This window comes from Zingiber officinale, chromosome 7B (genome assembly GCF_018446385.1).
Source record: "Zingiber officinale cultivar Zhangliang chromosome 7B, Zo_v1.1, whole genome shotgun sequence".
NCBI lineage: Eukaryota > Viridiplantae > Streptophyta > Magnoliopsida > Zingiberales > Zingiberaceae > Zingiber > Zingiber officinale.
The window spans coordinates 66,303,301-66,316,468 of NC_055999.1; the positions used below are offsets into that span (position 1 = coordinate 66,303,301).

Sequence of the window (13,168 nt, forward strand, 5' to 3'; positions counted from 1 at the left end):
TTAAATGATATTATTTTATCAATATTTTTATTTTCCTATTTGATGATAAATAAATAGTATTATATAATTTTTTTATTGACATTTAAAAATGAAATTTCAATATTACTCATTTAACTCATCTATTTTTTATAATTTTAAAAATATGTATCACATTTCAGTTATATCCTTCCTTTACCCTTTTTTTTTTTGATATATATTAATTGACTATCCTTCCATTGTTAGTATGTGATTAGGGTGTAATTGAATTAAGCCGAGATGAACAATAAGCGGAAGCGGGTTGAGCCTAGCTCGGTTGATTTTTCTCTAAGCTTGAGTTCGACTTAAGTTCGATTCAAACTTTAATTTTTTAGCTCGACCTTGATTCATAATAAAATTAAATTGTTTGCAAACGGCTTGAACTTAGTTTTAAAATAAATTTGTTTAAAAGTTAAATTAGCTTAGTTCGGTTAACATGTCAGTTTTAGATTATTAAACAAGCATGTGTTCAGCTCATAATGGAGCTCTAGTAAACAGTGTTATTTTGCTTTTAAATTTTAATTATTAAGATTTTATTATATTTATAATATATACTAGTTATCGCGCACATATCTATAAATTAGACTTGGTGAGGATACGCTAAATCTATGCAGTACTACAATACAAAGACGACGCTCAAGAACCAGCAACAAATTACTATAACGGACTTTTCTTCATAAAAAAATTAATTTAATTTTTTATATCAGATATTAAACCGGTAAAAATAGATACTACACTTGATTTTAGCCAAAAGCCCAAAAAAGATATATTTTTTAACGTCGCTGGTCCAAGATATTTATAGAAGTTTTTCTGCTCACAGTGTTACCAATCTTAAGATATCGAACTAAAGAGAATCATGAAAATGTATATTACCTTAATTATTATATATTTTTAAAAAGCTTAGGGTTCAGTAAAAAATTTAGGGTTTGAATTATAATATTAAATTTAAAAAACATAAAAAAAAATTACACATGGTGTTCACAAGGCGAGCATCATAAGGTAAGTAGGGTATCAAGACTATTATATAAGAATGTTACCCTATATGAGTCTTTGATAGCGTGAATACTTACCTTATGATGCTCATCTTATGAGCACCAAGCATATATATATAATTTTTTTTAGAGCTTAGGGTTTAAAATTTAGCATTTAGTTTTTAGGATTTAGGATTTAGGATTTGAGTTATAGTATTTAAACTAAAGAAATTTAAAAAAAAAATACACATGGTACTTACAACTCACAAGGTGAGCACCATAAGCTAAGTAGGGTATGAATATTAAGCTAATCAGGTATGGAGGTAGGTCTTAGTAGAATCCTACTTAAATATCCAATAAACAATCTTACTATTTTATTAAGAATATGCTCCTTTTACTAACTAATTTTGGTAAAGCACAAAATAAAATTACGTTAATATCTTTTTTTTTTCTTTTCACATTGAAAATAATTTCAAGATTTATTAGTAATTTCTATAAATGCATTAATCAGGATCTAGAGTTTAATACTTAGGTACGGTGTATTATTAGAAAATTTTCTCACTAATCAATCAGTGATCTAGAGTTTGAGACTCAGCTGCGACGTATTATTGAAAATTTTCTCATTAATTAATCAGGGATCTAGAGTTTGAGACTCAGCTGCCACGTATTATTGAGAATTTTTTTTATTAATCAATTAGAAATCAAGAGTTTTCTTTAGTCTCACATCTTAGAATTGACAATCCTGCGAGCAGAGTGTTGGGACACTTCGGAGCTAGAAGAGGGGGGGTGAATAACTTTTCGCGCTTTGTCGATGATGATGTGCAGCGGATAAACTCAACGCAAGGCTCCTCAATGTTAACAAGATGAATTTACTTAGTATCCACCTCAAACGAGGTGACTAATCTAAGGATCCGGCTCTCTCTCACACATTCACTATCAAATATACTCCTTCTTGGAAACAATCCGTAGGCGGAGAAACCTCATACAAGCTCTCAATATAGAAATACAAGAAGAAGAACAAAAGTAGCTAATACAATAATAAATCTTACAAGATTTACAACATGAAACCCTAGATTACTTCTTCTTCTTATATCGGAACGCCTCTTGACCTTGGAAGTTCAGTAACACTTGTCTCCAAGAAGCTTCAAGAACTAGTGATGATGTCTGTGTGAGCTCGGTGAAGAAGATCGGAGAGTCGTCTAAGAACAATGCAAGTGAATCCTTTTATTCGGGCGCACAACAACTAGTTTTTCAAGCTTAAGCGATTACCCTAATCGATTAAGCCTTCTTAATCGATTAGCACAATTGATTAAGAAGCTTTCTGTTCTCACGAAAACAAGCCATAATCGATTAAGCTCCCATGCTTAATCGCTTACCAAACTTTTTGTACATTCGTGAAATTTAGGCTTAATTGATTGTCGTAATTGATTAAGTATTCGTAATCGATTGACCTAATCGATTACGAGCCTCTCTGTGTACTTCGTGAAAATTGCTTAATCAATTATCTTAATCGATTAAGCTTCGATAATCGACTAACCTAGTCGATTACCAAACCTTAACTTTCAAACCTAAGTCTAGGGTTCCCTTACCCAACATCCGGTTAACCATGACCTGTTAGGACTCCTCATTACCTAGCATCTGGTCAACCTTGACCTATTGAGACTTCTTCACCAAGTGTCTGGTCAATCCTTTGACTCACTTGGACTTTTCTCCTTGTGCCAAGTATCCGGTCAATCATTTGACCTACTTGGACTTCCAATCACCAGGTCTCCAGTCAACCTTGACCCACCTGGATTTCCACTATCTGTCTTCACTCACCAGGACTTCCTCACTGTCTAGTTTCACTCACTAGGGCTTTTCACCTGGCTTCACTCATCAGGATTTTCCTTCTGCCTAGCTTCACTCACTAGGTTTTCCACCTAGCTTCACTCACCAGGATTTTCCTTCTGCCTAGCTTCACTCATTAGGGCTTTCCAACTGTTTCGCTTTACTCACTAGGACTTTCCACACCAAGTGTCCGGTCAACACTGACCCATTTAGATTCCCTTCTTTTACCAACATTCCTGTTAGACTTGCCTTTGCCTAACTTCCAGTTTGGATTTCCCAATCAAGTATCCACTCAACCTTGATTCACTCGATTCTTCTTCTCATTAAACTGGTCAATCCTGGATCATTGGGGAATTGCACCAACAATCTCCCCAATTGGATAATTGCAACTACAATCTCCATACATTATCAAACATCAAAACTTAAACTTGAGCCAACTCAAGCTTAGTCAAACTGGTCAACCTTGACCTAGGAAAATTACACCAACAATCTCCTTCTTTTTGATGTTTGACAATACGTTTAAGTTAGACTAATCCCATAGCCGTAACTTCTTCTTTACGCCAAAGCATGAATGGGGATTTTCTTCATTCTCCCCCTTACTAAGAGGACAAACTTCCCCTTTTTGGTTAAGAAGACCTAACTTAAACCCTACATTCTTCACCCTTTGGAACATATCAAAACTCTCCCTCTGAAGAGTTATCTATACGTTGTTTACAACCTTATTTGTTGTTTCCAACCTCACAATAAAGGTCTCATACCCTTCATTATGACCAATGCTTATTCTTGATCATTAACTCATTATTCAATGCTCATCCTAGATCATTCACACTCTAACAATGAAGATAACCATGTTAGAGTGTATACTGAAAGCCTAAGCTTTTGTAAACATTAATTTTGAATAAAGAATCACATTTGGTCAAATTATCTACATTTGTTTGTAGTTGTTCAATTAATTTATATTGTAGATAACATAGTATGTGTTGTCACATACAGAAGATGATGTTATCAGTACCTTATAAATTATAAATAGCAGCTCACGACCAAAATGGAAAGGAACAAACCATTGGAAGGTCGTAGTGTAATTAGGAATTAGTTTATCTTAACTATATAATTACACTAGTACACTTAGAGTGTATTGAGTAGGACCATTAGAGGTCGTTTTCTTTTATACTGACTTTATAAAGGAACAAAGACCTCAGTTATTATGGAAGTGTGTGCTCTTAATCCTAATATAATAACAAGCACATGTATTTGATATTTATTTCTTTAATTTATCAATGGGTGAGATTTAGTTCGATAAATCAATAAGCCCGATAAGTTGGGAAATGATATCACTTATAGTGTGTGTTGTTGATTATAGAAGGAAACTGTGTCCTAGTAATCTAGGTTGATAATGCCCCCAAGATGAGCTCATAAAGATTGTCATGTTAAACCCTGCAGGTAGACTTAGTCCGACATGACGATAAGGTTGAGTGGTACTATTCTTGGATTAAGATATTAATTAAATGAGTTATCAGTAACTCACTTAATTAGTGGACATTTGACATCTTAAACACAGGGAGACTAACACACTCATAATAAGAAGGAGCCCAAAAATATAATTTGAGATTGGTGCGGTAGTTCAATAATAGTTCTCTAGTGGAATGAATTATTATTGATAAAATTAAGTTGTGTGTTCGGGGCGAACACGGGATGCTTAATTTTATCGGGAGACCAAAATCAATTCCTCTTCTAGGTCCCTATCGTAGCCTCTTATTTATAGAGTACTATACCCACCTATACCCACCTTCATACCCATGATGTAGGGGCCGGCCAAGCTAGCTTGTGGATCAAGCTAGGGCCGGCCAAGCCTTGGGTGGCCGACCCTAGCTTGAACCCAAGCTTAGGTGGCCGGCCCCCATTAAATTAAAAAGAATTTTAATTTTAAAATTTTCTTATGTGAAAGATATAATTTAATTGGAGAGATTAAAAATTAAAATATCTCTTAAAAGGATCTACAAAAGATTAAAGAAAGAGATTAGATCTCTTTCCTTATTTGTAGATTAGAAAGATATTTTATTTTTCTTCTTTGTAAATTATTCACATGTTGAAAAATTAAAATTATAGAAATTTCTTTTTATCAACCATGAAGGGATTTTAAAGGGAAATTTTATTTTTTAAAATTTCCGAAGATAAATAAGGAATTTTAAATTGTTGATTGAAATGGCCTTGTTTGCTCTTATTGATGTGGCCGGCCATGACATGGAGGTTAAGGAAATTTTGTTTAATTTTTTCTTAATTAATTCATGTCAAGGAAAGTTAAGGAAATTTTATTGTAATTAAATTTCCTTATTTACCAAAGCTAAGGAATATAAAAGAGGGGGTTGGGGTGCCTTCATGACACACAACTTTATTATTCATCTCCCTCTTTTCTTCCTTGGTGTGGCCGGCCCCTTCAAGATCTCTCTTCTCCTTGTTGTGGCCGAATCTCTTCTTCCTCTTGGAGATCAAGTGGTGGCCGGTTTTCTAGCTTGGAGAAGAAGGAGAGAAAGCTTTCATCCCTTGGAGCATTGGTGGTGGTTTCTCTTCTTCCTTGGAGGTGCACTTGATTTGGCCGAACCTTGCAAGGAGGAGAAGAAGGTGTTTTGGTGGTTTCTCATCTCGGAAGATCGTTGCCCACACAACGTCCGAGGTTAGAAGAGGAATACGGTAGAAGACCTAGAGGTTTTTGCTTGCAAAAGAAAAGGTATACTAGTATTTTATTTGCGCATCATACTAGTTTCATCTTTATGTAAAAAATACCAAATACAAGAGGCATGCGATTCTAGTATTTCGAATTTATTTTCGATGTTGTGTTCTTTGTTTTTCTTTTCCTTGTGATTTGATTGTTCTTTTCGGTTGACCTAAAGTTATTTAAGGAAATGAAATATTAGCTTTCCTTAAAAGGCTTTGTCTAGGCGATGGTGGTTGTTCCCATATCCAAGAAGGTCATGTGCCTCGCCATGCAATCCTGGAAGCCAATTTTGGAAATTAATATTTAATGGAATTAATAACCTAGGTGATTTGGATCGAACGTGTTAAGTTCCGCAGGAGATCCAAGTCTAAACCTAAAAGAACAAATAGATTAAAATTTGGATCAAACGTGTTAAGTTCCGCAGGTGATCCAAGTTTAATTTAAAAGAACACATGGTAGCTAGGAAAAGGTTCTGACCTTTGTACAAAATTTTTGTATAGTGGAACCATTAGGTTTTCCGAGTAGCAACCAACAATTGGTATCAGAGCTAGGGTTTTGCCTCTGTGTATTTGGTATTAGTTTAATTATGCACATGTCATACATAATTTAGGCAGGTTAATAGTAGGATGTGCTAACTTTGTGGATGCAGGATCCAACTATTATGGCTTATAGTTTTTTTTATGTGTGTGGTTGGACCCTTGGACATGTCAAGGGCATTTATGTGTGTGCATGATTGTATTATAAAATACAGCAGGAGCTGTATTTAGTTTTATTAGGATTTTATTTTTTGATCTAGTTACATGTACATTCCTTTTATGGAATATATGATCGATAGATGTAAATTTTTATTTTATGTTCGATCTAGTTCACATATACATTCCTTTGAGAAATATAGGATCGAAAAATGTAAAATTCTATTTATGTCGCGGATCAAATCTTGCAAGGCGTGGAACTTTTTGAGGACCAGGGACGTAGCGGAACAAGGAGCAAGATGGATGCGACATCTAGACCCGGTGGCGGTGGCCAAAGATGGCAGCAGCTAGGGTTGGTGACACACGGAGGACAGCAATAGATAAAAGCCATAATAGTTGAAAATTAGTTTTTCTATTTATTGCTTTTTATGCTGTGACTGTGTGTGCTTGTTAGTATGCATGTTAAGTAGGCTAGCATAGTCAAAATTCCTCATTTTAAATAACTAAGTGGGAGAGGGATTTTAAATAAATTCCATGGTCCCCATTACTGGTTTATAAGTGATGCAAATAAGTTTGCACGTTGGCTCTGAGTGCCTTCCTCCATATCGGATGAGCTTGTTTGTGGATCACTAGAACAAACTTCCATTTTGGATGACTATAGGAAGTTAATTAAGAGCATGTGATCTTCCCCATCGGAAGGGGCACAATCTTATTAATGTACTTAGTGTCAAGTAATGGTGTACACTTAGGCATGTCTAATAGTATCCTCCCCATCGGAGTCACTGCTATTATTCGTGTGACCAAAGGATACCAACTATTAATTTTATTTGTCAAAAAGTTAGGTTGACAAGATAATAAAATTAATGGGTTTAACCCTCCTTTTACAAATGTTGAATTTGTATACGTCCACACTATCGTGACATACAAAATTCACGACGTTTTAAGGTGTTGGTTAATTTAAAATAGTATTGTTTGAGGAATCAATATTATTCTAAATTTAGAGTTCTGACCAAAAGTTATTTGTGATTCTTAGGATGACTTTCAACCCACTGGCCATCATACTAAAAGAAAATAGACTTACTGGTCCTAACTACATAGATTGGAAAAGGAACCTGGACATTGTTCTTACTGCTGAAAGCTATAAGTTTGTACTGACTGAGCCTTGCCCTGATGCACCCACTGGGGAATCTACCCAAGAGGAGATTGAATATCATAGGAAATGGGTAAAAGCAGATGAGATGGCGCGGTGTTACATTTTGGCTTCAATGTCAAATGTATTGCAACATCAGCATCAAGATTTACCAACAGCTTATGATATTATGAACAATCTCAAGGAACTCTTTGGTCATCAGGATCGGGCTTCTAGGCAAGAAGCCATGAGAAAGATAATGACAGCCACCATGCAAGAGGGTACTCCTGTGAGGGATCATATCCTAAAGATGATGGCTTATCTGAACGAAATACAGATCCTTGGAGGAGAAATTGATAGGGAAACCCAGATTGATATGATCCTCCAAACACTACCTAGAAGTTTTGAGCAATTCCACCTGAATTACAATATGAACAAAAGGGTATATTCATTGGCGGAACTACTGACAGAACTTCAGGCAGCAGAAGGTTTGTTTTGTCACAATTCTCATATTCACTATGCTGAAAATGGTTCTACTTCTAAAGCGAAAGGAAAGAAGAAGAAGAAACAAGTTGATCCAGCAAAGAAAGTGAATAAACCTCAGAGTACAGGACCTAAAGCTGGAATGAAGAAGCCGAAGGGCAAGTGCTTCATCTGCAAGCAGTCAGGACATTGGAAGGCGGACTGTCCTCGTAGGAATCAAAACAACAAAGGTATATCTCATGCTCTAGTTGTTGAAACATGTTTAGCGGTGTTATCTACCAGCACCTAGTGTGTAGATACAGGAGCCACTGATCATGTCTGCAATTCCTTGCAGGGGTTCCAGGAAACCCGACGACTATCTGAAGGAGAGATTACCGTCTACATGGGCAATGCTACTAAGGTGGCGCCTGTTGCAGTGGGAGACGTCTACTTATCTTTTAATAGAAATAGAAATATGGTTTTAAGAAATTGTCTTTATGTACCCAGTTTTAGAAAGAATTTAATTTTAATTTCTAAACTATTTTTGGATGGATATTTAGTTTCCTTTAGTAACGATGTAGTTATTAAGCGAAATAAAGTGATTATCTGTTCTGTTGCATTAGTTGGCAATTTGTATACTTTAAATCCAATTTCTCCCATAAAGCATAATATAAAAATTAATAACATATCTTCTAACTCAAATAAGAGAAAAGAACCTTCGGAAATGAACCAAGCATATCTTTTGCATCTAAGGCTTGGTCATATTAACTTAAGTAGGATTCAGAGGCTTATAGCCGATGGACTCTTGGGTTCATTAGAGTTGGAAAATTTTCCAACTTGTGAATCTTGCTTGGAAGGTAAAATGACCAAGAGGCCTTTCAAGGCCAAGGGGTATAGAGCCAAAGAAGTGTTAGAATTAGTTCATTCTAATTTATGTGGTCCTATGTTTGTCCAGGCAAGAGGTGGTTTTGAATATTTTGTCTCTTTCATAAATGATTATTCAAGATACGGATACATTTACCTAATGCGCCGCAAGTCCGAGTGCTTTGATAAGTTTAAAGAATACAAGGCTGATGTGGAGAAACGACTAGGTAAAAGTATCAAGACACTACGGTCTGATCGTGGTGGCGAATACCTCTTAGGAGAGTTTAGGAATTACTTATCAGAGGCTGAGATTCAATCCCAACTATCCGCACCTGGTACACCCCAACAGAATGGTGTGGCAGAACGAAGGAATAGGACTCTTATGGAGATGGTTAGATCGATGATGAGTTATTCAGAATTACCAAATTCGTTTTGGGGATACGCTCTGGAAACGACAGTGTACATTCTGAACTTAGTACCTTCTAAATTAGTTTCTTCTACTCCCACAGAATTGTGGAATGGGCGAAAGCCCAGTCTAAGACATATTCGGATTTGGGGTAGTCCAGCACATGTGCTGAAACCAGATGCTGATAAGTTAGAATCTCGTACAGAAGTTCGTGTGTTTGTGGGGTATCCCAGAGGAACGAAAGATGGTTTATTTTATAGTCCTAAAGACCAGAAGATCATTGTTAGCACCAATGCCCAGTTTTTAGAAGAAGACTATATAATGGATCACAAGCCCAGTAGCAAAGTTGTTTTAGAAGAACTTAGAGAGGACACGTCTACCTTAATACCAACAGTATAAGATAAAGTACCACAAGAGACTGCAACACGTGTCACACATGATACACAACCACAGACAGTGCCTCGTCATAGTGGGAGGGCTGTAAGGCAGCCTGATAGATTCATGTTTTTGGGAGAGTCTTCGGACTTGATCCCGGGTAAATATGAACCTGATCCCTGAACATATGACGAAGCACTCCAAGATATAGATGCAGCATCTTGGCATAAGGCAATGAATTCTGAAATAGAGTCTATGTACTCTAATAAGGTCTGGGAGCTTGTAGAACCACCCGATGGTATAAAAACCGTTGGATGCAAGTGGATCTACAAAAGGAAAAGAGGGATAGACGGGAAGGTAGAAACCTTCAAAGCTAGGCTTGTTGCGAAAGGGTACACTCAGAAAGAGGGAATCGATTATGAGGAGACTTTTTCACCGGTAGTCATGCTTAAGTCTATCCGGATACTCTTATCCATTGCTGCTCATATGGATTATGAGATTTGGCAAATGGATGTCAAGACAGCTTTCCTTAATGGAAGTCTTGAAGAGAACATCCATATGAAGCAACCAGAAGGGTTCATTGAAAAAGGCAAAGAGCATCTAGTGTGCAAGCTCAATCGGTCCATTTATGGACTGAAGCAAGCTTCAAGGTCTTGGAACATCCGGTTTAATGAAGTAATCCAGTCATATGGATTTATTTAGTTTCCGGATGAGTCTTGTGTATACAAGAAGTGTAACGGAAACGTGGTGGTATTTCTTGTACTATACGTAGATGATATTTTGTTAATTGGCAACAATGTCAAGGTATTATCGGGCGTAAGGGTATGGTTGTCCAAACAATTTGATATGAAGGACTTAGGAGATTGTGCACACATTCTTGGGATCAAAGTTATAAGGGATCGCAAGAAAAGAATGTTGTGTCTGTCCCAAGCTTCATATAAAGATACAATCCTTGCTCGTTTTAGCATGTAGGATTCCAAGAAAGGTTTCTTACCTTTTAGGCATGGAGTAGCTCTATCTAAAGAGATGTCTCCGAAGACATCAAAGGAGATAAAGGACATGAAAGCAGTTCCTTATGCTTCGGTTGTAGGAAGCCTAATGTATGCAATGCTATGTACGAGACCCGATATCTGTTTTGCCGTGGCATGGTTAGCAGATATCAGAGTAACCCTGGACAAGGACATTGGACTGCAGTAAAGCATATATTAAAGTACCTGAGAAGGACTAGAGATTATATGCTAGTTTACCAAGCAGACGATTTGCTCCCTGTGGGTTACACGGATTCAGATTTCCAATCAGATAGGGACAACAGTAAGTCTACATCAGGCTATGTGTTTACTTTAGGAGGTGGAGCTATTGCATGGAGGAGTGTTAAGCAGAAATGCGTTTCAGACTCAACCATGGAAGCTGAGTATGTAGCAGCCTCTGAGGCAGCTAAAGAAGCAGTATGGCTCAGGAACTTTCTAATGGACTTAGATGTGATTCCTGGTTTGCCCAAAATCATCACAATTTATTGTGATAATAGCGGTGCAGTTGCAAACTCGAAGGAACCACGAGCCCATAAGACAAGTAAACATATAGAGCGCAAGTACCACCTGATACGAGATATCGTGAAGTGAGGAGAAGTTGTCATAGCCAAGATTGCATCAGCAGATAACCTGGCAGATCCTTTCACTAAGGCCCTTCCGGCAAAAGCTTTCGATCGGCATGTGGAGGGAATGAGAATCAGATGTATGGCAGAAGATATGACAGCTTAGTCATTAGTATAAGTGGGAGATTGTTAGAGTGTATACGGAAAGCCTAAGCTTTTGTAAACATTAATTTTGAATAAAGAATCACATTTGGTCAAATTATCTACATTTGTTTGTAGTTGTTCAATTAATTTATATTGTAGATAACATAGTATGTGGTGTCACATATAGAAGATGATGTTATCAGTACCTTATAAATTATAAACAGCAGCTTACGACCAAAATGGAAAGGAACAAACTATTGGAAGGTCGTAGTGTAATTAGGAATTAGTTTATCTTTGTTAGTTAGAGCCCTATAGCCAATCATTTGATGATTATATGGATTCATATATATCATATTCTTGTATATATATTAAGGCATTTGGTTTTTTGGTTATTATGCTTATTTGTATTAGTGCCAGATAAAATAAGTATAGTAACACCCTTGAGTAGAAGGTTTTTACCTATATCAATCGATTGGTTGAATCGATAGTGAGATGATATAGGGAACACTACTCTAAATCATTCCTAGTCGAGTATTAACATTCAGGGACAATGTTAATGCAATAAGACTAGCATGTAGGTCAGCTCGATGACTTGATCTCACAAGTCATGGATATAGAGATATCAAGCTGACACATGGGTATACATTGGAGAATGTATACTGAATGACCCGCCATGAGAAAGTATCATGGATCGTTATATGAGTGTCATATACTTTCTCATGTGACTATTAGTATGACTATTAGTCCTTAGACCTGAAGTCACCATGGATCCCTACATAAGGAGTTATGTACTTTGGTTTCGTCAAACGTCACCCGTAACTGGGTGGACTATAAAGGCGATTACTGGGTATATAACGAATTATGTAGAGGGATGTGAGTGATATAGATGGGATCTATCCCTCCCATATGACGGGAGCGACATCGGTATTCTTGATAGAGTGAGACCACTAAGTGCATGGCCATGCCCAAATGAGTCAACATTAGATGTTGAGCTCATTTGATCGAGTGAGTCTACTTGGAGTTCAAGATTTAGATTGATTAGAGGATGACATGGTCTATGCCTCACATTGATCAATCTAGATGTCTGTGATAGAAGGAAAATGTCACATATTGTGAAGAGTCACAATTAGTAGTCACAAGGTGATGTTGGATCTCAACATTCTTGTAACTTGGGTAGTAATGATGTATTGCTAGATACCGCTCATTACTTATGCTCCTAAATGGGTTTAGGGCATTGCCAACGTTACAAGAACCTATTGGGTCACACACTTAGGACATTTAGATGGAGATTTGGTTCATATGATGAACCAAGAGGATTAGATTCATTTGATGAATCAAATTGGATTAAGAGTAATCCAAATTGGGCTAATTGAGTTAGACTCAAGTTGATTCATGTATTTAATGAGTCTAATTTAGATTATGACTCATTAGATCAATTTAATTTAATGAATTAGATTCATTATATTAAGTTGGCTTGAATCAAATGGTTAGATTAGATCAACCATGAGAGAGATTGAGTCAAGTTTGACTTGACTAGAGAGGAAGAGGAAGAGTCAAGTTTGACTTGACTCTTTGCCACATCATGAGTGAGGTGGCAAGATGTGGACCAATAGTGTTGTTCCACATCATCTTGTTTTGCCACCTCATGGAGGTTACAAGCCTCCATTGCATTTAATGTGGGTTGGCCACATTAAATGAGTGGAGGTTACTCATTTGCCACATCATTGTGAGGTGGCAAGATGTGGACCAATGGTAATGGTCCACATCTTCATGGTGTGCCACCTCATGGGAGTTACAAGACACCTCTTAATGGCCTCCACTTAATTGTAATTAAGTGGAAATGGAGTTACACAACAAAATGTGGCCGGCCACTTTAGTGAGGGGAAGGAAATGAATTTTTGATTCTACTCCTCGTTTACTCCTTTCTTCTTCCTCAAGCTCTCCCTCTCCCTCTCCTCTTTGCTTGGCCGAATCTCACC

General features: G+C 36.8%; 1 pseudogene; it reads right to left on the minus strand.

Moving 5' to 3' along the window:
• Positions 1-605: 605 nt before the first annotated feature.
• On the minus strand, positions 606-781 carry LOC122007480 (annotated as a pseudogene).
• Positions 782-13,168: the final 12,387 nt, after the last annotated feature.